Below are 24,707 nucleotides of genomic sequence, written 5' to 3' on the forward strand. Positions count from 1 at the left end.
ACGCGAAACACTAAGCCTGCTCATTTTTAGCCTATTTGCATTCATATTTTTTTTTAAATAATTACAACATGGGTGATGAAAAACCATCACAAATATCCAAGTTTTTTTACCCATCACCCCCCAAAGAGACACCAGACACCCCATTGGTTAGATTATCGATGGAGGGGATTGGCGGAATTAATACGGGAAGCCATACTGCAGATACAGATTTGAAAGAGAATCAAATATTCCTTATATTACAGTAATACGATTTGTCCAGGACAGTGTTCTTGAAGATCTCCTCCAGCTCCTCCTCCTTCTGGTGGAGCCGGAACGGACTGTTCCCCCTCATGAAATTGTCCAGGTCGACCACCCGCCACTGTCCGAACCTGTACTTGCCCAGCCACTCCACCAGCGTCTCCAACTTGTAACGCGACTACAAGTGAGGAGGAGCCACCATCTCGTTCTCTATCACCACCAAATGCTAGTATGTATTGAGCTCGTCCGGAACCGGCAACTCAGGCACCGACAGACGGATGGGAGTCTTGACCAATATGAGAATGCGCATCAGCATCTTCTCGTACCCCTTGTATACGGTCTTGTTGGAAACGGGGTCAGAGAAACGCTAGTTGTCTTGAGTCAGGTAGAGAGGAGTGTAGGTGATTAGGCCAAACTCCTTGTCTTATGCGTAGCGGTGGTACTGGGACGGAGGCTAATTCTAGCTGCGGACGATCGATAGTCCTCTCACCATCACTGCATCCACAATTCGGCAGCTCTCCTGCATCTCCTCTCCGAATTTCTTGTCCTCTGCTATCTTGACCTTATAGCCCTTTTCGGCTGCCACGTCCAAAGACTGCAGAATCTTCTCCTTTAGGCCTGCTTCCAGATATTCGTCCATGAAGCTGGTATTTCTATCGACGATGGCGTAGAGGGTGGCCTTGTAAATCTTGAGGAGGTAGTCGGTGATGGTGGTGGGGTGGATGCGGTAGTAGCTCATCACTCTTTCAGGCATGTAGCCGTACGACTCATGGTAGGTCTTGCGATTGATGCCGCACAAGGTGAAGGGCAATTCTACCTTTTTCGCCAACTCTATTCGCAGTAGCTCATGGCGTTTCCTTAGTCTCTACATGCGGTCCTTCAGTTCTTCGCTGACCACCTCGCGCTCGATCACTCGGTCCACTGAATGCACGCCAGCCTCAGGGTCACGCGGTTTCTTTATTTCGGGGATGATGTCATCTAGATCCTTGCCGCTTTTGGTTATCTTCTCCAGCTCGCTCTGCTTACTGAAATTGCATCTTATCCTGAGAGTAGGCAGCAGGGACAGTCTGGCGGCGCTGCTGGAGGCGAGGATGAGTGATAGCAGTTTCCTGTTGATCATTAGAATTATAATGCCATCGAATAATCCTGATCACTCTTCCACTTTCTTGTTCTCGTCGTCGGAGTCCGGCTCCAGCTCATCAGGCGGATCCTTGGGATTGGGCTCGTGGCACTCGTCGACGTCGTCCGCCTCAACTCCGATGTCTTCTGGCCCCACTGGGTGGAATGGTAGCTGGGATGCCTTGAGTCCGAAACCGATGTAGATGGAAGCAATTCCTTATTGGATGCAACGGTGATCCATCCTGGCCAGTGGGGATTCCTCAGCGCTACAACAGCGTAGCAGCTGGTGGTTCCCTCCTCCTTGCCCACGTTGTTGAACAGCTGAGTGCTTCCGTATGTTCTTACGGTCCAGCATCCCTACAGTCCGAACTTCTCCAATCCTAAATCACAAAGATTATACCTTTGTCCTCGTTGATAGCCTTGAGGCGTTCAATTTTGGGATCAGTTTCTGCCAGTTTGGCCAGGAACTCTTCCTTTTGCTCTTCGGTGAGTTTGGGATCGACGAAGTAGGTGGCTCTGCCCTGCTTGAGGATGTAGGGATTGAAGTGAACCCAATTTTAGAGGTTGGAAAGCTCTGCGAAGTCTGGCATTTTGAACTCTTCAGCGAAATCCACCTCGTCGGGATTGTCTTAGAGTGGAGCGTATAGGCCTTTGGGGACTATTTCGCAGTTGTGAGTGATGCGGACCAGCTGAGCTTTGAGCAGGTGCTTCTCCTGACCTTAGAAGGGAGGACTGGAGACGACCTTTTTGTTCAATTCTCCGCTGAATGTGTATTTGATGAGCCTGGATGTTCGTAGTTGTTGTGGAGTCACAAGAGGCAGCTAAATCCATTCAGAACTCACTGAATTATCGATTAATTACGAGAGTTTTGACTGACCCAGTAGGTATTATAGTTTGCTCCTTCTTTCACCTTTTCCACATCTGGACCAGCTTTTGCATCGTTTGCCTGCTTGGGCGATCCCTCAATGACCAGATAGTCGCCTGCTCTTGTCAGTATCTTTCCCCAAAATCTCACCCTCACTGCCTTCTTGGCCTCCGCCAGCCGCTTCAGAGCCGCGTGGATGCGATACGATTCCTCCTGCCGAAGCCCACTCCCACCTTACCGAACAGTCTCTCGCTATGCTGGTCGAAGTTTGCCACGATGCGCTCACTCGTCTCCTTCGCTGCAAAACCGTAAAGCGCTCCTCCTGGGGCAGCCAGTGCGCATACTCGACTTTGCTGTTGAGGAATCGATGCAACTGCATTGAAGCTGTTTTACTTATTGTTCGCTGAGTGGGGACTTGGGCGAGTAGTGATGCTTCTTAAGGTACTCGGATATGTATTCGAAGTTGGTGATGGGGGGAATCTTGTCCTTTTCGAAGGCAGTCAGCTGCGGGATCAGTTGCGAGAGGTGGTCGTACAGCGAAGCCGACTCTTTCTAATTGGGTGGAGGCGTACCGACTATGGCTGTAGTTTCATTTGCTTGAGCCTATCGGTGACCAAAGAGTTTAAGTTCTACATTCAAATGGAATGTGTAACTTTATTATTAAATATAAAGAGAAGCAAGGCGAGGGATAGTGGTAATATGGGACTCAAAAAGGTTATCTTAATTAATGCATATGATAGTTAATTGAGCTCTGGTATTGATGGGCCCACATATGTAGGGATATACTCCAAGCATCCTTACACTTGGTATATTTGGACGCGCCTGTACCGCGTCCCTGAGTGCCTGATGACTGGCGGTTGTTATGACTCTTTTTTGGACTTTTGGGGTATGGATGTGTGCTGTTTGAGATGATGGCCAAATTCCCCCTCTTTAAAGGCAAGGGGGAACTCGATTAGATCCATAAAATCAATAAAATTCTGGGGACGCCTAAGGTTATCAATTTGATTTAGAGATGTTTTGATTCAAAATTCAGCGAATGTGTAAAAATAATTAATAAAATATCGTTTCAGTCGAAGGATATAATGCGATGAACCAGATAAGTCTCAGAGCCAAAAAGATGATCTGAGGTTACCATATCATTTTAATAATTTTTTCTTCAAAGATCAGTCAATGATGCTATTTATCAACAACTTATTTGGAATTATAATTAAAAATCTATCATTAATTCTTAAAGTTGGAAGTTTCATGAAGGGAGTAGTCATTTTGCTGCTGTTATCTGTGTGTTTAGCACTTCACAATCATGAATCCGCAGGGACTAAGCTAGACCATGCGGAAGAAACTGATCATTTCCAAAAATCTCCAACAAGCTCTCATTTGACAATACAGCCTGACCATCAACAACTTGTGGATAACGCTTTAAATGATATGGAGAGGGTGGTAGCCCCTCTATTTAGTTTTACATGTGATAGGGGCTACAAAAGAGGAAACAACATCAACATCGTAAATACGATGTCCTAGCCCATACAGTTGACCGATACCTATCTGTACAGTGGAAAGCTGTTGAAAACTGGGCCAGTGCAATTAACGACCAATACGACTGGAACCTGGAATTATGTGAAAAAGAGTGGGACCGCCTCTGGCTCATATGGATGCTTGGTGTGGAGTTTAGGGGGTGATTCCCAATTAGTGTTAGTGTACTAAAATCCTTGGTCTGCTTACAATTTTGCAGAAGTTTGCATTTTCACTGGCTCAAAAAGAGTCTCAGCATAAGCTTACTACAACTTGCTTTAATTTAACTATCCAAGAAGCAATTGTGTGCGGATGGATAACCAAAATTCAAGGAAAGATTCCTTTTACGAGACCAAGAAATTAACATTCAAGAACTATGTGGTTTCTGCATCTGACAAGTATGAGTATACGGATGGCTGCTATACCCAAGAAGTGAATGTGGCAATCGGCAGGACAGCATGATCTGTGAGCCTCAAATTATTGAATTATCTATCCATTTTGAATGAATCCTTAAAGCTAATCCATCAAAACTAGGTTCTGAGGTGGGGCTTGGCTGGCTGGGGAAGATTTAATAGGGGTTGATTGCCTGAGAGGTCTGAAAATAAAAGGGAGTGTTAATGTTTGGTAATATAGAAGTCTTGGAATTATCGGTATGATGGCTAATAGAATTCTGTTATTGATGGGGTAGTTTGATGTATAAATAATATTTAATGGACCAGTACCGGTTGTAGGCGAAGAAGGGCGAGGGTACTTTTTCTGAGTCTATTGCTGGCTGACCCAGTAGGTATTGTAGTTTGCTCCTTCTTTCACTTTTTCCACAGAATGTGTAAAAATAATTAATAAAATATCGTTTCAGTCGAAGGATATAATGCGATGAACCAGATCAATTTCAGAGCCAAAAAGATGATCTTAAGTTACCAGATCATTTTAATAATCTTTTCTTCAAAGATCAGTCAATGATGTTATAATTCTTAAAGTTGGAAGCTTCATGAAGGGAGTAGTCATTTTGCTGCTGTTATCTGTGTGTTTAGCTCTTCACACTCATGAATCCGCAGGGACTAAGCTAGACCTTGCTCAAGAAACTGATCATTTCCAACAATCTCCAACAAGTTCTCATTTGACAATACAGGCTGAGCGTCAACGACTTATGATGAGGCAGTAATTCGTTTAGGGGTGCGGTAGAGCATAAATTTAATTTTACATGTGATAGGGGCTACAAAAGAGGAAACAACATCAACATCGTAAATAAAACGCCTAGCGCATACAGTTGACCGATACCTATATAAACAGTGGAAAGCTGTTGAGAATGGGTCAGTGCTATTATGGACCGATACTCCTATAACCTGGAATTTTGTGAAATGAATTTGTCCGCCTCTGGCTCCTCTGGATGTATGGTGTGGAGTTTAAGTGGTGATTAGCAATTAGTGTTAGTGTTCTAAAATCCTTAGTCTGGTTACAATTTTGCAGAAGTTTGCATTTTCACTGATTCAAAAAAACTCTCAGCAAAAGATTCCTTCAAGTTGCTTTACTAGAACAAACGAAGAAGTAATTGCGTGCGGATGTATAAACGAAATCCAAAGAACGATTAATTTTACGACCTCGAGGGATTAAAATTCAAGAATTATCTGGTTTCTGCATCTGACAGGTATGAAAAGGTTGATTCCTGCTATATCCAACAAGTGAATGTGGCAATCGGCAGGACAGAATGATTTGCACCCTCAAATTATTGAATTATCTATCCATTTGAATGAACCTTAAGCAATCCATCAAAGCTAGGTTATGAGGTGGGGCTTGGCTGGCTGGGGAAGATTGAATAGGGGTTGATTTCCCGAGAGGAGATGTGAGTGTGGTGGCAGTGTTTGGCAATATGTGGCAATAAGGAGTGAAGGACTTATCGGTATGATGGCTAATAGAATTCTGTTATTGCTGGGGTGGTTTGATGTATAAATAATATTTAATGGACCAGTACCGGTTGTAGGCGAAGAAGGGCGAGGGTACTTTTTCCGAGGTGTTCATGGCGCAGTCGATCAAGACGCACAAGCTGGTCGCCATCAAGTGCATGAAGAAGAAGTACGAAACCATCGAAAAGGTCAAAAAACTCAAAGAAATACAGGCTCTCAAATTACTCACGCCGCACTAACACATCATCAAACTCATAGAAGTCCTCTACGATGAACCCACAGGTACTCCACGCCACACCCAGGCAAACTGGCTCTGGTATTCGAACTCATGGAGCAGAATCTCTACGAGTGCCTGGTGCGGAACAAGAACCTGCAGAGCCAGAAGGTGAAGGTCTACATGTACCAGCTCCTCAAGTCCATCGACTACATCCACGGCAAAGGCATCTTCCACAGAGACATCAAGCCCGAGAATGTGCTCATTTCGGGAGATTCCATCAAACTCGCCGACTTCGGCTCGTGTAAAGGTAACTACCCACCCATATAGGCATATACTCCAAGCAGCCTTACACTGAGTATATTTCGACGCGCTGGTACCGCGCTCCCGAGTGCCTGATGACTGACGGCTACTATGACTCAAAGATGGACGTTTGGGGGTATGGGTGTGTGTTGTTCGAGATGGTGGCCAAGTACCCCCTCTTCAACGGCAAGGGGGAACTCGATCAGATCCACAAAATCAACAAAGTCCTGGGAACGCCGAAGCAAGCTTTGATTGATCTGTTCAAGAGCAGAGCCACCCACATGAGCCAGAATGAGTTTAATTTCCCTCAAAAGAAAGGCATAGGCTTCGAAAAATTGCTTCCGAACGGACCAAGGAACTCATTGACCTCCTTCAAAAACTGCTCGCCTATGATCCAGCCTAGCGAATCACAGCGAAATAGGCCCTAAAGCACGAATACTTCGCAGACGTAGCAAACATGACCCAATCCAACTTCCGCTCCACCATCTTCGGCATGCCTCACTCCTCCTCCATCAACAAGGCCACCGAGCACGACGACACTCCCGAAAAGTCCATGAAAATCAAGAACAAGAAAGAGGAGAAGTCGAGGACGAGGCCAGCTCGCTGCCTCCCATCCACCAGCTGAGACTGGACGTCAAGCTTAACCTCTACGGAGCCACCAGCAAGACGCAGGACAACGTCTTCAAGAAGACTCTGGTGGGGATGAAGAAGAAGGAAGAGGCCTACCTGGTCGCCGGCAAGAAGATGGATCGATGAAATCCCCTCCCTTGGACCGCTGATTCCCTTTTTACCCATCAGCACCCATCATATTATTAACATCATCATCACTCAATGAGCGAGCCAGAACGCCCGAAGGAAAAAGTCCCCTCGCAGGCCAGGCAGGACCGCCTCAAGGAAATAGAGGCCCTCTACCGATCCCAGATCAAGCAGATCTACAGCGAGGGCAAGGATCCCCGCCCTGAAGACACAAAGAAACCCATCGAATCCCTAATCCCCAAGCCCATCGAGTCGCTCCTCCCCAAGGCTCCCGAGCCGAAGCCCCACACAGCCATGCAGTCTCCCGGTCGCAACAGCAAAGTGATGACCCATGTGAAGTCCGCAGCAACATCCCCCTCGCCGAATCCACCTCTGCCAGCAAGTATTTTCCACTGCAGGAAGATGACAGGGTAAGGGCTTCAGTGTTTCTCCGCGGATAATCCACGAGGACTATCGAGATCCTGAGGAAGGAGAACGAAACAAAAGAACTCAAAATCCGTGAGTTGGGAAACCGCTGTGAAGCTTTGGTGAGGAAATTAAAGGAACATCTATAGCCAGCAGAACTGTAAGCGGAGCTGGAGAGCTTGCGCGAATACTCTGAGGACAAGGCTTAGCGACTGGAGAACCTGTTTAAGATTAAACACGAGGAGATCTTCTTCAAGCTGAAGCTGCAGGTGATTGGACTGCTGCAGGAGTTCGGCGTGGGCAAGGACCAGCTGGCAGACATCAACGAAGTGGCCAGCGAAACTTCCCTCTTCTCCTACCTGAGTCGCAAACTGAAGGGACGCCTCAAGGACTTCCGCAGCAAATAGCAGGAGAATAGCTTCGAACTGCAGAAGGATAGGATTCTCAACCAGAAGCACGAGGAACGCATTCACTACCTCACCGAAACTAACGAATTGCTAAGGCTGTCAGAAGGCAAGCTGAAGGGAAAAGTGGAGGACCTGAAAGCACAACTCAACGACTACCTTGACAAGCTCAAGCAACGCCAGCAGGAAAGCGAAGAGCGCGAAAGCGAAATTTTCCGTCTCCGCAAGCAGAACGAATAGCTGTCTGCAGTCAACCAGAAACTGACCATGGCCGTGAAGGGCGTCAACGGCGAGAAAGTTGATGAGCGCAGGATCTGGGAAGCAAAGGAGCGATAAATGAAGATCTTACTCAATAACTACCTTCTCGAGAAGAAAAAGCTGGAAAACGAGCTGGAGGAGCGTGAGGGAGAAACCGAAGAGATACTGATCAAGCAGCGCTTCCTCTAGCAGGAGAATTAACGCATCAACCGAGAGCTTGTACGCTGGAAGGAAAGGTATGAATGGCTGGAACGCGAAAAAGAGTCTCGCATCAAAGAGCTCGAAGAGGAACGCGATAATCTCGCCCTAAGCTACTAAGACTACAAAATGCAGCACAACCAGGGCATCACACTTGCCCACCGCTCTGACGTCGATGAAGCCCTCAGGAAAGTCTAGGAATACCAAGCGCATACCAAGCTGTCCTCCAGGATCTCTAGGAGGAACGCCGCTTCTGCAGCGTTCGGAGGAGCAGGCAGAGGAGCGTCTCTAGAAATGGAGCGGGAGTGGCTTTAGCGGGTGAAGCGGCTGGAGAAGCTGAAGGAAGAGGAGCTGTTCGACATCTGCCACGATAACGAGGTGCGCCAGAACGAGCTTAGGGAGGAGTTTGAGCAGAAGGAAAAGCTGCTAGCCGAAGAGATGCAAGCTCGCATGAAGGCACTGCTGGCGGAACGCGACAAGAAGACCACAGAGCAGCACATCGCCCTCTCCAACGAAAACGATGAGCTCCACAGGGAAATATAAAACCTGCACAAGCTGCTAGACGTCAAGGAGTCCCTGATCAACGTAATCCAGAGCAAGAACAACTGGAACCCCCAGGAAAAGTGATCACCAAGTAATATTCACTAACCATTCGCTTCCCATTCCATCCTCACCCACCTATTATCAGGGTGAAGGTTGGATGCTATTCATCTGGTATATATAACTGCTCAGATGCCACTTTAATTGCATATCTTTGTATAAGTGCAAGTGGGGTGAGCGATTCCATCCAAAACGCTATTATGTACATCCACCAGGGCAGCTTCACCAAGGCACTCCACAAAAGGATCATCGAATAGCCATACAATCCAGGGTAAAAGTTGCTCTTATCTAGAATTGTACTGGAAGTCTTCACGTGGTTCAGAGACAACTAGGGACTCTACGACTACCAATGCCCAACCTAGAACCTGCCTGTAGAGAGAATATGCATCAACGAAAGTGGGAAAATCTATCGTCAGACCAATTGTAACTCTATGCCTATTTAGCAACCAAGATCATCTTCATCACAGAGGACAGAGGAACATACTTCGAGATGAAAAACATTTTCGTCGCATCAGTCCTATACGATGATGCCACCAAACAGTACCGCATCCAATCAGCAGAGACAACCGGAGTCCGCCCATACCCCTTCATGACCTAGGAAATGCCAGAATACAATAGCAACTCCTATGTATCAGTGGCTGACTTTTGTAAGGATCCCAACCAGTAGGGATACCCCTTGAAGTGGGCAGCATCATTCGGCTCGGGAAAGTTAGCTTATAGGTGATTGAAATAAACGATGAGAATGGGGTGAAGCAGATGAGAGAGACTTCCCACTTGGACACCAACCAAGGAGTCTACATCGTCTAGCCTAACAAACAGCAAAAGGCATTTGCAGAGTGTGTCTTTGTGAGTAGCATACAGTAGGTAACCCTCTCATCACGCCCTGCATGTGCAGTGGCTCGTGCGGTCTCATCCACGTGGGCTGTCTCAAGTAATGGATCAACATGAAGGTGAAGAGCGTGGTGACTGACAATGCTGTCAGCTACAATTTCTCAAGGTTTTAATGCTAAATTGCAAACAGCTTTACCCCAAACCATCGTACTCACAAACAGAACAGAAATCGTTCTCCTTGAATATCTCAAAGTTAACAGGCCTTACATCATCCTCGAAAGTCGCACTCATAGCAAAAGCACGCATATACTTTTTCCAACCTAAACCAACCCTGTCAAAATCGGCAGAGGCCACAATTCCAATCTCAGGATCGACGATATCACTGTCTCAAGGCTCCATGCTGAGGTGAGTTTGTCTCGAGGGCAATTCTACATCAGTGATTTGCAATCTAAGTTTGGGACGCTAGTGAAATTTAAGGAATAATTTGTGTTGAAAGATAAATTGAGACTGCAATCAGGAAGATCAACGTTTACCTTCACTCACTATAGTCCAGGCATCTACTCTACGCCCAAAAAGAATACTCAAGGATTGCGAAAAGAGACATCACAGTTGAAAAGCTAGCGATACGAATGATTTCTATGATTTTTTATTCTCACAATGAGGGGCTGGTCTAATTGTGGAGTGATTATGCGGGTGGTGAAAGTTAGCATGTGTGGATATTTAAATGGAGGGGGGTTTTTCAACTTTAAATATTGACTATAATAGTTCAAATGTAGAAAGTGAGCATTGAGATCCTTGATATCGGGCAGGAAAGCATCCGCTTCGCCCTCACCGGCTGCGACGTCAGCCTCGCCAACGCCCTCCGACGCATCATGATCTCAGAAGTACCCACACTGGCGCCCCACCTCGTCAGCATCGTCGAAAACACCTCAGTACTCCATGACGAATTCCTGTGCCAACGCATCGGCCTCATCCCCTTCGTCAGCGATGCCGTCGACGAGTTCAAGTACCCCTGGGAATGCTCCTGCGCAGAGAAGAGCGTGGAGGACTGCCAGGTCTGCAAGGCATACTTCATGCTGGAGGCCAAGAACACCGGAGAGGAAGTGATGGAGGTGACCTCGCTGCACATCCGCTCAGTCTTCGACCAGCTAAAGTCCGAAGAGGAGGAGATTCGTCCCGTGCAGCCAGTGCAATACTTTTCGAACCGCAACAAAGAGGAACGCATCGGTATTCCCATCGTGAAGCTCGCCAAGAACCAGGAGATCAAGATTCGCTTCGAGGTGCAGAAGGGCATCGGAAAAATGCACGCCAAGTGGTCGCCAGTCGCCCTCGCCACCTTCCAGCCAGACCCCGAGATCAAGATCGATGATTCTATCGATCTGAATACCCAGCAAAAGTTCGCAATCCGAGACTCCTGCCCCGTGAAGGTGTTTGAAGTGCATGAGGGCGTGTTCGAGTGGTCAGCCAGGAGAAGTGCATCTTTTGCGGTGAGTGCAAGAAGACTGCTGAGGCGCTGGATATGGCGAACCTGAAGAACTTCCTGAGGATCGGCAAGAAGAAGGACAGTACATCTTCAAGGTGGAATCGGTAAACTCCCTTTCTCCGGTCGCCATCGTCAAGAAAGCCATGGCAGTCCTGCGCGAAAAGCTCAAGGAAATCGAGGAGAGCATCCACTGATCAGCAATCACTTAGCCATTCAATCATATTCACCTATATTCACCTTACCCCTACCTTTATTCTTTGAATTTAGTAATCGTATTAAGTTATACAAATGGGACCGAAAAAAGACCCTAAGAATGCTGTGGAAGAACCACCGAAGGAGGTATAGCCAGAACCACAACCGTTCTAGCTGGTTGGATATGGCAGGTTTGAATACTTAAATGGAGTGGTCTACGAAGGCAATTGGAAGATAGTAAAGGGTGTAAAGGTCAAACAGGGATACGGTCGACTACTGCTTCCCTTCGATCCACAGAGCGCAAGCCAAGAGTACTATGAGGGAAACTGGGAGACGACAGGATTGAAGGATACGGTAGCTATTATTATCCTGATGGTGCAGTCTACAGCGGATAGTGGGTGGAGGAAAGCAGCACGGAAGGGGCAAGTTTACCTTCGCCAACGGAACTCACTACGACGGCATATGGAAGGACCACCAAATGCACGGAAGCGGATACTACGTGGACCACTTGGACGCAAGTGGGAAGGGGAATTCAGGGACGGTGTGTTTGAAAGCAGGAGGCAGATGGAGCTCAGCAAGTAGAAAATGCTCTAGGGACGCAAAGAGGAGATAAAGCAGTAAATCAAAGGCACAGTGAACAAGATGGTGGCAATATTGGAGAAGGAGGAAAATTACGGGGAAAAAATTGCTCACTTCTTTGCTTTGGGAGAGCTGGTGAAGACGTTCATCAGTGGCTAGCTGGTGAGTTTGGACAGCAAGTCCAAATAGGAATGGCTGTAGCTTCTAAAGCTGGCATAAATGGATAATTCGTGCTCCTGCAGCGTCGTGTGGACTGTAAGACACTTCCGAGCGAGCGAATCTTGGTAAGGCAGCAGCAAGGAGAAGGACAAATCGCCGAGATCTTCTTCAACAAAGGCGGAAAAAAGAGCAGCCTGCTTTTCCTGCAGGTCCAAAAGGCAAGATGGATCGTAGCAGCATCCAAGGAGGAAGTCAACTGACCAACAGCCTCATATAAGTTTTAATTGCAATCGATGACTCATATTGGCGGTAGCGATTTTGGTGTGATTGAATGTGTGGATCAAGAAGAACAAGCAGTCGAGATGGCATAGCCGTTGAGTGCGTCCCAATGGCTATCCCAGATCATGAAGCCCTCCAGCTGGTAGCCATTTGTGCTGATCCAGCTCTTGAACTGAGTGATGACGGCGGGTGAGGCGTAGAAGCTGGATCCTCCTGCCGATGTGGAGGCCTAAAGACCGATCAGCAACTTGCTTCCAGAAATACCGTTGTATCCAGAGATGGGAGTAGTGAGGAGGTTAGCCCAGTTGAGATAGACTCCTGCAGGTATCCCACTGAACCGCCAGCGTAGCTGTCATACCCATTGTTGTAAGCCTGAGGCTGGTAGAAGTCGATGTATTGATCGGCCAGGTTGACGATGGGGATGAAGTAGTTCCAAGGCTGTCCAGGAGTATCGGGGGTGGGAATGAAGCCGACGCTGCCGATCACTGCCACGTCTTCGGGAGAAACGATGATCAACTTGTTGTTTCCGATGGCCGCCCTCAGAGATTGGATGGTATTGGCGACGGTGCGGGGGGTCGCCATGTAGTTTTCGATATCGAGATCCACACCATCGAGGTTGTAAGTGACGAGGATGTTGGCCATGGAGCTGATGAAGTTGCTGATGCTGGTGGCGGTGGAGAACACGAAGGGCCAGTTGCCGTTCTGTCCGCCCACTGAAATGAGTACCTTCTTTCCACTGGCCTGCCAATTCGCCACCAGAGTTCCTGGGAAGTTGGCATCGTCGACGAGGACGGTTCCATCGGCTTGGGGATTGGCGAATGCCAAAATCACGAATTTGACGTTGGGATTGACATCGTCAGTGGTGGATTGGCCACAGAAGTCGCCTCCGAAGCCACAGTAAAAGATGGATACGGGGAGAGTCTGTATGCAGACGAAGCCTACAAGGAGTAGGATGATAACAGAGGTCTTCATAAATAAAATGCAAGAATAAAATCATGCCAGTTTTTACCATCAGTTGACCGTAATGGGCAAATAATCGAAGAAAACCAATGCTTTAAGTTGAAATAAATTAGCAACTGCTTACTGGTTGAGTAATTAGAGCTTAGGTGAAAAGTAAGTTTGAATAGTTGGTGAAAAAGTCAAATATAAGTAAGTTTACATTTAGGAATTCGATAGATTTTTGTGATATAGATAAGATCGAAGATGATATGGATCAAGCCGAGCAGGCGTTGGAGATTACGCGCCCGTTCAGAGTGTCCCAGTTGGAATCCCAAAGCATGAAGCCCTTGAGCTCGTGGTTGTTGGCGGCAATCCAGCTCTTGAACTGGGAAATAGTGTCAGGAGTGGAATAGTATCCGGCGACTCCAGCAGTTGGGGAGGCCAACAGACCGATCAGCAGCTTCTTTCCAGCAACTCCGGAGAAGTTGGGAATGGGGGTGTCCCACTGGCCAGTGCCCTGGAGGTTTCTCCAGTTCTCGTAGACGTCCTGGAGGTAGCGAAGAGATCCTCCTACTTCTCCGTCGTACCAGTTATTATAAGCTTGGGGCTGATAATAGTCAATGGCACTGTCGCAAGGTCCACAATAGGCACGAAATAGTTGAAGGGGTTTCCTCCAGCATCGGGAGTGGGGACGGTAGTGCCTTGGTAGATGGCAACGTCTTCAGGAGAGACAATGATGAGTCTGGTTCCAAGGGCAGCCTTGAGTTGAATGATGGCATTGGCAACGGTACGGGGGGTTGCATTGTAACTTTCAATATCCAGGTCGACTCCATCCAATCCGTACTTGTTGACAATTGTGGTGAGAGAGTTGATGAAGTTGTTGATGCTGTCTGCGGAAGCGAACACGTTGCCCCAGTTTCCATTCTGGCCACCAACGGAAATGATGACCTTCTTTCCTTTGGATTGCCAGCTGTTGACCAAGTCAGTGGGGAAGTTGGCATCGTCGATAGTTACGCTGCCGTCGGGATTTGTGTTCACGAAGGCCAGAATAACAAACGAGGCGGCAGGGTTCACATCATCCGTATTAGATTGACCGCAGAAATCACCGCCAAATCCGCAGTAGAAGATAGAGACATCGTACGCCTGAGCCTGGAAGCCAGCGATGATGAGAAGTAATAAAACAGAAGCGAACTTCATTAATTAATATAATGGTCATCATACTACCATTCAATATAACATAAATCTCCTTATGCATCCTCCCCACAAGAGCAAGAGGATAATTATTCTGAGAAATTAATCATGAGGTGCATGCCGTTGAGATGAGATAACCATTGAGAGCGTCCCAGTTGCTATCCCAGATCATAAAACCACGCAGAGGGTAGTTGTTGGCGGCCAGCCAATCCTTAAAATCTTGGATTATTTGGGATTGACGTAGTAGTTTGAACCGCCTGCTGAGGTGGAGGCCTACAGACCGATCAGCAACTTGTTTCCGTCGACTCCGCTGAAGTTGGGAATGGGAGAGGCCCAGTTCACCATGCCCTGCAAGTTGCGCCAGTTCAGGTAGACTTCTTGATGTAATCAACGGTTCCGTAGGTCATCTCGTACCAGTTGTTGTAGGCTTGAGGTTGATAGAAGTCGATGGCGTGGTCAGCCAGCTGGATGATTGGCACGAAGTAGTTGTAGTAACCGGTCGCTTGGTCAGCATAGGCACTCCGAACTCCTGCATGACGGTCACATCCTCGGGGGAGACCACAATTAGTTGGCCGTCTCCCAGGGCGGCTCTCAGTTCAAGAATCATGTTGGCGACGGTGCGGGGAGTAGCCAAGTAGTTCTCGATGTCAAGGTCGACTCCATCAAGGCCGTACTTGTTGACGATGCCAACGAGGGCGTTGACAAAGTTAGTTGTGCTGGTGGCGCTGGCGAAGACGTTGGGCCAGTTGCCGTTTTGTCCGCCCACGGAGATGAGCACGTTCTTTCCACTGGCCTGCCAGGCCGCGATGAGGTCGGTGGGGAAGTTGGCGTCGTCAGCAATGACGCTGCCGTCGGTCTGTGTGTTCACAAAGGCAAGGATCACGTTTTTGACGTTGGGATTGACGTCGTCTGTAGATGATTGTCCGCAGAAGTTGCCGCCGAAACCACAGTAGAACATGGAACGTCGTGACCGGCAAGGACGATTGAGGAGAGGGTAAGAAGCAAGAGAAGGCTAGTGAGCTTCATTGTGATATAACTATTAAACACCAATAAAACATTCATCTAAAGGGCCACTATATGCCACCAATTTATCAAATGAGTCCCATTTACTCTTCAGTATGAGTAGGTTAATGATTAATATGAATGGCGGCAGGGACAGAGGATGGATCAAATCACACGTAGAACGCCAATTCCACCTGCTTTATGCCGTTTCCGTAATAGACTCCGCCGAAAGTGTTCTTGCTGAAGAAGGCATAGGCCACGTATCCTGGCCATAGGAATGAACGCACCGTTCCGAACGATTGGTTGTGTTCACCTGCGCAGACCAAAAGTGAGGGTTCTGGATGCGGTCGAACAAGTCGAAGGTGAAAATCGCCTCCACGCTTTCTAAATCTCTTCCTCTTTACCTATTCTGGAGCGCGCCTCTGCGGAGAGGGGATAGCGGAAGTGGCGGAAGCTACTCAGCGAGAACTAGTATCCCCCTACGCCCTTGAACTCATCGTTGTAGCGGAGTTCGTGGGAAGTAGCCATGCGGAAGGCGCCGAGAGGGGCAAGCTGGCATTCCTGCTCAATGGCTGCCACTGTGTAAGCGAGTCTATCCTCTTCAGTGTAGCTCTTCGGCTGCACTTCACTGCCTCTTCCTCTTCTGAGTCATCCTCGTTCTTCTGCGGAGGCTGGGCCTCGCCTTCGGGGACGGCCTGCAGGACGGTTTGCGGGTTGCCCGTGAAGGGGGCACTGTTGTGGGAGTTGGCATTGGGTCGGTTGTACTGGTCGAGGGCGGGGAGTTCTGCGAAGATGAACTTGTCAGTGCTGTAGAAGAATTTCTTATGCGGGAAGGAGTACTGCCCTTGAAGTCGACAGCCATGGCGATGTAGTAGGGCGATCCCGTTGTTGTTATCTTGCCCCAGAAGAGCAACTGATCCGCGTTGGCCAACTCAGACAAACGGATGAGCGCCAGCTAGAGCTTCAGTCTTCGTCAGAGAGCACGTACCGCTAGGGGGTGTCGAGGACCAGTCCGATCTATTCCAGAGCCTGTCCCTCCTCCTTGATCGAGTAGATGTTCATATTTGAAACTTATAATAAGCAATCCACCACCGAAGCCCATTCTTTGACCATGCTAATTTCCCTATTCCCCACCCAGCACAATTCTGGTAGTTTTGATGCAATAAACTGCGATTTGTTTAAATTGTATAGTTATATGAGCGACGAGGAGGAAGAGAACAGCGCCGAGGAGGAGGAAGAGGAGGAGGATGAGGAGAACGAGGACGATGAGGATGAATAGGAAGAAGGAGACGACGAGGATGACGAAGACGAAGAGGATGGGGACGACGAGGAAGACGAGGATGAGGATGAGGATGAAGAGGGGTAGTAGGAGGAGGATGAGGGCGGCAGCAACGAAGAAAGCAAGGAGGAAAGCGAGCAGCCACCGGACAAGCTGCCCAAATTCAGGTCCATCGAGCCAGAAGAGTTCAAATTCACCAGTTTGCTTTCCGAAATCTCCAGCCTATCCGTCAGCGTGGACCGCTTTATCAATACCCTGCCGTCCCACGGTGGCTCCTCCTCATACTCTCGCTCCTCCTACATGCCTCCGCCCATGCGGCAGCCCTAGATTCCGCTTATACTCCCGCGGGAGGAGCCGCGAGTGGTGGTGATGAAGGACGAAGACACGCAGGTGAGCATGCAGCCCCAGATCGTGATCCAGCCGACGCGGGTGGAGAAGCCGCCCGTGGAGCCCGCCTACAAGATCTCCAACGAGAGCAGCAAGTTCCTGGCGCAGCTCTACGAGGAGAACAAGAAGTTGAAACGGTGGCAGAACAGCTCCCACTCAGTCAACAACCACTCCTCCGCCTCCGGGTGTACTCCTCTCCCCATCTAGTCTACGGCAGTCGCGAGCGCTTCGAGCGGCAACAGTACGAGAAGGGCCTCTTCAATGTCGAGGAGCGGAACAAGGAGATCGACGAAGCCATCGAGATGCTGAAACGCTAGAGCGAATCGTGAGATGATTGACTTGATATCTGATATCGATTTCTTGCTGATTAGCGGGCAGGGGGATGGTGTACGAGCGATCAATCGTCGAGGCTGGTCCTCTTATCTGGTTGAAGCCACCAACTCCCCGATTATTTATCCTCCATATTAGAGGAGGCGGGTTCGAGTAATATCGTTTTATGGGGATTGGGTCTCGGCATTACTGTTTATTGGCAAGCTTTTATGATAAACCTTCAAGTATATAATCAAAATAATTTTCATAATTATCAGGCATCGGTGATGGTGGGCCGTAGTGGGTTCGCAACGTTCTCAGCAAGCTTTCTAGCCCTGGCGTATTTTTTTAAAAATCTTTTGGGAAATTTACGAAGCTGATTGAACGATCGATAATGCTTGCGTCAATAATAGGCGAATTTTTACGGACGAAGTTGTCGAAAACGGACAGGAAGCGGTAGTCCGGTCGGCAGCTATCGATTTCCTCCATAGAATACGCGGTAGTGGGATTATGGTATTGGCTCTCGATTATTATATACGTCGCATTTTTTCCCATTAATATATCGCGAATAAAAGCAAAGACAAAAGCTATCATTCTCGGTATATATTTTCGCGTCTCTACGTAAGATCATCTCCCTCTCGTTAGCCCTTGGGAATAAATCCCTCCCAAAATGCAATTCGCGATTTCTCGACAAATGAACTCAGAAAATAAGATGACGAATCTTTCACAAAGTTGGCTTTCAGATAAAATATGCTGGAACATGGGGGGGAGGCCTTCCGAGACGGGTCTTGTGAAGAATGAGGGGCAGGATCTATTGTATCTGTGGATTTGCATTGAAATTCCTGTTTTTGTGATAGAGGATTATAATCATTTCGTAACTCCATGAATTTCCTATGCTCTTTGCTTTCCCAGAAGGACTATTATGTCTAAGTCTACACCTCACCTGTCAAAAATAGGTCCCCTTCGACAGAACCGTAGTCAGGCTCATAGTTGGAAAATAAATAAAATTTACCGAACGACAAACTGCCAACTCTCAACGCAGTCAATATAGGCTACGCAGCCCAACCTCAAAACATTGCAACCGCAGTCTCTCTCAAAGAACCACTGCCTTCTCCAACTATTTTCAATATGAATCCTGAAGAGATGGGCCGTCTCACAGCGCAGTACTAAACGATCGACACTAAGAAAATAGGGAAGGGAGAGCTGGTGCAGTTGTTGAAACACCGGGAAAAGTGGATTCAGGGGTAAAAAAATAATATTGATGAATTAGTGGTTAGAATGATTAAAAAGTCCTAATATTAGACCGTCATTACATAGGATTATAAAGGCAAGAAATGGAGGGACAGCAATTTTACACAGAAAAAAACATATAAAGCACAAAATACAGAAATAAATATACGCTGGGATACCCTCGAGACCATCTCCACCAACTTGTTGAAGACTCCCTCAACATTCATGTATAACAGTACATTACCCACCGATATCCTGCAGGGAACTGTCGGCGATTGCTACTTCCTCAGCGCTGTGGCTGCTCTCACTCGTCGTCCTGAACGTGTTATGAGGCTGTTCCCTGACGTAAAACCTTGGGAAGAATGGAGCCTACATGGCCCGCATGATGTTCAAGGGTATCCTACAAGAAGTGATCGTCGATGATCTCTTCCCAGTTCAAGTTGACAAAAAGTAGCTGCTGGGATGCAGACCAAGCGCTGAAGGCTGCGAGACCTACGTGATGATCCTGGAGAAATGCTGGGCCAAACTTTGGAAATCTTACGACGCCATCGATGGTACAAAAAATCTTATTAGGCGGATTGCCACACGAGGCTCTGCACGCTCTCACTGGAGCCCCCACCAAAAACTATATCTTGCCCGAGGAGACGCCACCCCATAGACTAATTAGTCATTCTTTAAGCAAGTTCTAAACTACTCCGAGAGGGACTATGTGATGTGCACAGGTACAGGAACATCAGGCGAGCGTCGTGTCAGCATCGAGCATCAAACCCTGGGCCAGATCTAGATAAAAGTGGAAAATTAGCACATTTATTGCGTCGTAAATATTCAATAACTTAGGAACAGTTTTTCTAAGCAAATGGCAAAAAAATGGTAAAGCTTTACAATCCATGGGGGTAAAACATGGTCAGTGGCAACGGCAAGAAGATCCAAGGCGATTTCAATGTCACCTGGAACGAATTCATATCCAACTTCACCTACCTGACCGTCTGCAAGGTCCGCGACAATGCAAATTACCTCTACACTGAGCTCGAAGACTGCAAGATGAACAAGTTCACCTTTGTAGACTTGACGTCTTTGAAGCCACCCCCGGAACCGGCTCCAGCGCCTTCACCATCACCATTTCCGAAACTGACAAAAAGGAGAAAGAGGATAGCCAGAATCCATATCTTACCATTACGTACGTGGTTCTCAAGCAAATCTCCCAGCCTAATCAGCAAGAAGAGTACGAGCTTAAGACCATTCGAACTGAGAATAAGTTTTGCGACCATTATCTGGAGCTTTCTGAGATGACAGTCGGAAAGTATATCATCGCTATGTACTTTTCGTAGGTCTAAGTCAAAGAGAGTCTTACTTTCGGGGTGTACTCGTAGGGTACTTTCGGCATTTCTGAGCAAAAATGAGCGACATTTCCGTGATAATTTCTTGCACAGCGCACTTATAAGCTATGATCAAAATTCGGAAAGGACAACAGGTTCAATCCCATAGAAGGAAACAAGAACATCTGGGCATCATTCAACATGATGGTCAACAACTCCGCCCTGGGTTATTTCCTCCTGCATGTCGACAAGAGCGAAAAGAAGGGCGTAAAGGCCAAGATGGGAAGCAATGCATTCAAGCAAAAAATGCTAAAAGTGTGGGATCAAAAAGACTAAACCATCGAATTCACCGCGAGCCAGGATAGGAGACCATCGCCATCATCAGCACCGATAACTTGAAGAAATACAAACAGAGAGAAATGGAGTCTGTGGAGAATTATAAAAAAAATAACCAGAAATACAACAAGCATTTCCATCAGGACATACTCATAGCCTATAGCCTCATGTGATTATCTTCACACCTTAATAATTTCATATTTTATATTATCTTAAAAAAACATGGTAAAATCAGATGGCCAAGATCGAACTCAGTCCGTCACAGAAAAGAGTCCAATACTAGGAGCAAAGGTCAGGCACAACATCACAAAAATTTCCTTAAATGCGAATCCTATTCCTCCAATCATGAGAATGGGGAAAAAATGACTCCTAAGACACAGGCCCAGCCATCAAGTTCGGAAAGTATTTCGAATGAGAATCCGAAGAGGCCAGCTATGATGCAGACGATAATCATGCCGACCATGACGAAGAGGTCCCTGAAGCAGAAGATGAAGATCATCAGCATTACGAAGAGGATGATGAGGAAGAGCTTGAGAGGTGCCTTGAAGATGCAGGCGAGGGTGTCTCCACAGCACTCATTGCAGCATTAACAATCACAGCAGGGATCGTCACCGTAGTTGACGTTGGGAGCAGCTGCGTTTTATACCACTATGAGATTGCCATTTTAATCGTGGTTGCCGTAGTGAGCAGGTGCCCAGACAGCTCCACAGACATAGCAAAACTGATATCCGCATCTGCAGGTCATGTGGTTGCATCCTTGGTTCTTCTCTATCACGAATTTGCACTTCACGCACTGTCGGTAGTGCAAATTGCTCTCGAAGAATTGCACCTAGTGCTTGTCGCAGTCCCCTTCGTGCCTTGCCAGGAGACAACGACCGCAAAACTACGCTTCGCACTTATCGCAAACCATCACGTTCTCCAATGTGGTCCTGATCAAGCCTTCGCAATTTTCCTTGGGACAGAGCTTGACGTTCGGATCGTTGGCGGTCTGATAGAACTGGTGCAGTCTCCGGTAGTTTCGCTGGATGTCCGAGGGGAGCTGCTTGAAGAATCCCGAGTTCATATCGAGCAGTGCGGGGCAATCCTCGCGGGGGCAGCGCACCTCCTCGAAGATCTTGACCTTGTAGATGACGTAGTGGTGGAGGCAGGATTCGCAGAAATTGAATTTGTGGTCGCAGTTGCACATGTAGAGCTGGTCGTTGGACTTCTTCATCTCCGAATCGCAGATTTCGCAGGTCGTTACGTTTCTCATCTCCTTCAACTTGCTCCTCAGCAGACTGCCCAGCTTCGATTTCTTCATGTCTGGCTCAACTGGGTCCTTGGAACTGGCCTCGCCGCGAGACCCCTTAGCGCTTGGCTCAGGAAGTTAGGCATCCTGGACCGACTGGCGAAGAGAGTGGAGAGGCCGTATTATGATCGTCCGACTGGTTTCTCTATGACTGTTTCGCTGTGGTTGGGGTGGGGATCTGGGCCCTCGATTTGGAGGCTGTTGGTCCTCTTGATTTCTATGTTTTACATAAAAGATTAATAAACGAAGTTAAATCGGGCCGAATTGATTTAAATGACTGCTTTGATACAGACATATACAGTTTAAATAGGGTCTTTGAAAAAGAGGCCCTTGGGGGCTTCCTTAAGGAAAAATAAAGGGAAAAACTTATATTAGTCGTATAATTAACGAGTTATAAATAGGGAAAGCTTGTCTGATATTGTATTTCTTCCTTTAAGTAGCATGCTATCATTAATTATAACGATCATCCTCTTAGCTAAGGAAAAAATAATGAAACGATCATACTTAATCCCCATCCTAATTAAAGTTAAATCATCTTTGATATGGACCAGTAATGAGAAAGGGTTATTTATTATTTGAATTTAATTACTTTTTAATATTTTTTTGTAAATTATTAATCAAAGTGAGGCAAGTTATGCAAAATTAGATTGAATTTCAAATTTGGCTGGCCAAAAATGAAATTATTTGGATTTTTTTTATTTATTAACTGATATTCATGTGTAATATCGTCGTCAGGGATAAAAATCATCACATAAATCATAAATGAATGCATTTCTTCTTGAATCATGATATATTCATCAGTATTGTACCGTTCATGAGATGTAAGGACAGATATGCTTACTGAATAACATGTAAGCCAACTATCCATCGATGGTCTTAGCCTACTAAAAATTCCCAACTAACATTCAAATCCCAAAAAATAGCAGATATTTTACCCCTCTAAAGGCATCAAGATTGTATAAATGATTCTGTTTGAGAGAAGGCATAGTTAGGCATTTATTATGCATTAATAAATGTATGAGCCGGCAATCGAAAATATGAGGCCCATCAAATGGTCTTCTAAACACGAAAAAGATCATATTTTTCGTATCTATTTACAAATGTGTGGAAGTTCATGCTCGAAACCTGCAAAACAAATTGCTCTTGATCAAAAATATATAAAATTTGATAAGGAAATTCTCGAGATTTCTTTTGAACTGACGTCGTTTTTAACTTCTCAATGCTAAAGAAAAGCTCGATAAGCTATCGCATGCCTATTTCAGGATTTTGATATTAAATCGTTTTAAAGCAGTTATATAGCGAACGATTATAAATTTAGCATTTGCTACTTATTATTGACGCATTCGAAAAAATCAATTACGAACTACATAGCGCTTCCAAACACCTTCAAGGCCATTTTTCTTCGATTCGCATATGAAAATGATGAGAAAAAAATAGAAAGAGTTTTAAAAAATCATGGAAAATTACTTTAAAACCACATGATGGCCATGATCCTGAGGACTTGTATTCAAACATTTGGCCATTCATCTTTCCGTCAACAGATATTCGTTTTGATAATCAAATAAAAATTCCATCAAAATCGCAGATAATGGTAGTTTAAGGTATTGATGCCCTGCGAGGAGGCATGAATCAAAAAGATGCCCCTTGGTGAGTAGCGATGCAAGGAAGGGCGAAGCTGAGGGGGTGACTGCTCTTATCTATAAAATTATGGCCATAACGTCATATTTAAAAGCCAAACCAGATTTGATTATATATTTATAACTCTTTGAAGACAATCAAATTCAATAGTAGAAGACTGGCCAGTACCAATAAATTCCCATTACAGGCTGGTTTGGTCCGCATTCCTCTCCGTTCAGTTCCTCATTGTCGATTTTCTTTTACATTGACGTCATCTAATTCCCATTCATTTCAATTTCCACCTCTTTTTGGTCTGTATTGTCGATAGTCGGCTCCCTGAGATCCTTTCGCTTGTAGTTGGGCATTTTCTTGTGGAAAATCGCTCCAGTTTATTTATATTTCTTGAGGATTAGCTTGGCCGTGGAGATCTTGATTCCCAGCTTCTTAGAAGCCTTGACGACCGAAATTCCCTACTCCAAAACACGACTGATCAATTTAGAGCGTTTCTATGTGATCTTGGGTGTACCTCTGACGAGATCCTGGCGTATTTCTTGTGGGATGAGCTAGCTTTAAACATTTAATTATTATATTCGATTTGGAAGCAATATCGATTTATTAGCATAATCCTGAAAGATTATCAGCAATCAATATCTTGCAGAGCGCTGCAGTTCTAAGTACCAGCCTGTGGAAGTGGATGGCAGTAAAATCGGATATCCTAGCTCAAATATATTATTTTGGAGTAGCATAGCTCTTTTTTTGTTTTTCTATGCTCGATATAGTATAAAAAGCTTTTTCCCAAATAGAAAAAGAAAATCGGTAAAAGGAAAAACTGCAGGCTCGATATTTGGTGGATTTTTCTTGATGATCATCTGGTTTGATCGTGCCGAACTCTTTACACTTACTTTATTAGCTTAAACCCAGATAAATGAGAAATATTTTGAGAAGTTTCGTATGCGCATAACCTTCTGTCTCTGCACTAGCGTCCACCAGATGCATCCAGGTGGTACTATATTGATCAAAAGCCTTCCCATTCGACCAGAAAATAATTTTCTTGAAGAATTCTCCAGAATTTCACAGCATGAAAATAAAAAAGAATGTCTTTTGACTATATTTTTGGGCTAATCATGCAAGGAAATTAAAAAAAGTGAACATTTTTGCTTCACGTAGCCTTATGAATGCTTTGACATAAAAGAATCATCATTAAACTATGATTATTTGCCCAAACATCTTTCGATTTAGTTATTGGCGAAAACTGAGCCTCAAGAAGCATTTTGATAAAGATATCCAATGGTTTTGCAGCTTGTTTTTGTTGGTAAATCTAAAAAATTCTTTTTCCAGTTACATACACCCATACAGTTTTATCTCGAAAGTTTTTCATATAAGTTCAGGATTAAAATCATTTTATTGATCATACATACATATTCAATCTTACAGGGGTTGGGGTTGGGGTTGGGGTTGGGGTTGGGGTTGGGGTTGGGGTTGGGGTTGGGGTTGGGGTTGGGGTTGGGGTTGGGGTTGGGG

General features: G+C 46.2%; 1 pseudogene; it reads left to right on the plus strand.

Moving 5' to 3' along the window:
- Positions 1 to 5,687: 5,687 nt before the first annotated feature.
- On the plus strand, positions 5,688 to 6,773 carry LOC116245075 (uncharacterized; annotated as a pseudogene).
- Positions 6,774 to 24,707: the final 17,934 nt, after the last annotated feature.

This window comes from Nymphaea colorata, unplaced genomic scaffold, assembly GCF_008831285.2.
Source record: "Nymphaea colorata isolate Beijing-Zhang1983 unplaced genomic scaffold, ASM883128v2 scaffold0492, whole genome shotgun sequence".
Lineage (NCBI taxonomy): Eukaryota > Viridiplantae > Streptophyta > Magnoliopsida > Nymphaeales > Nymphaeaceae > Nymphaea > Nymphaea colorata.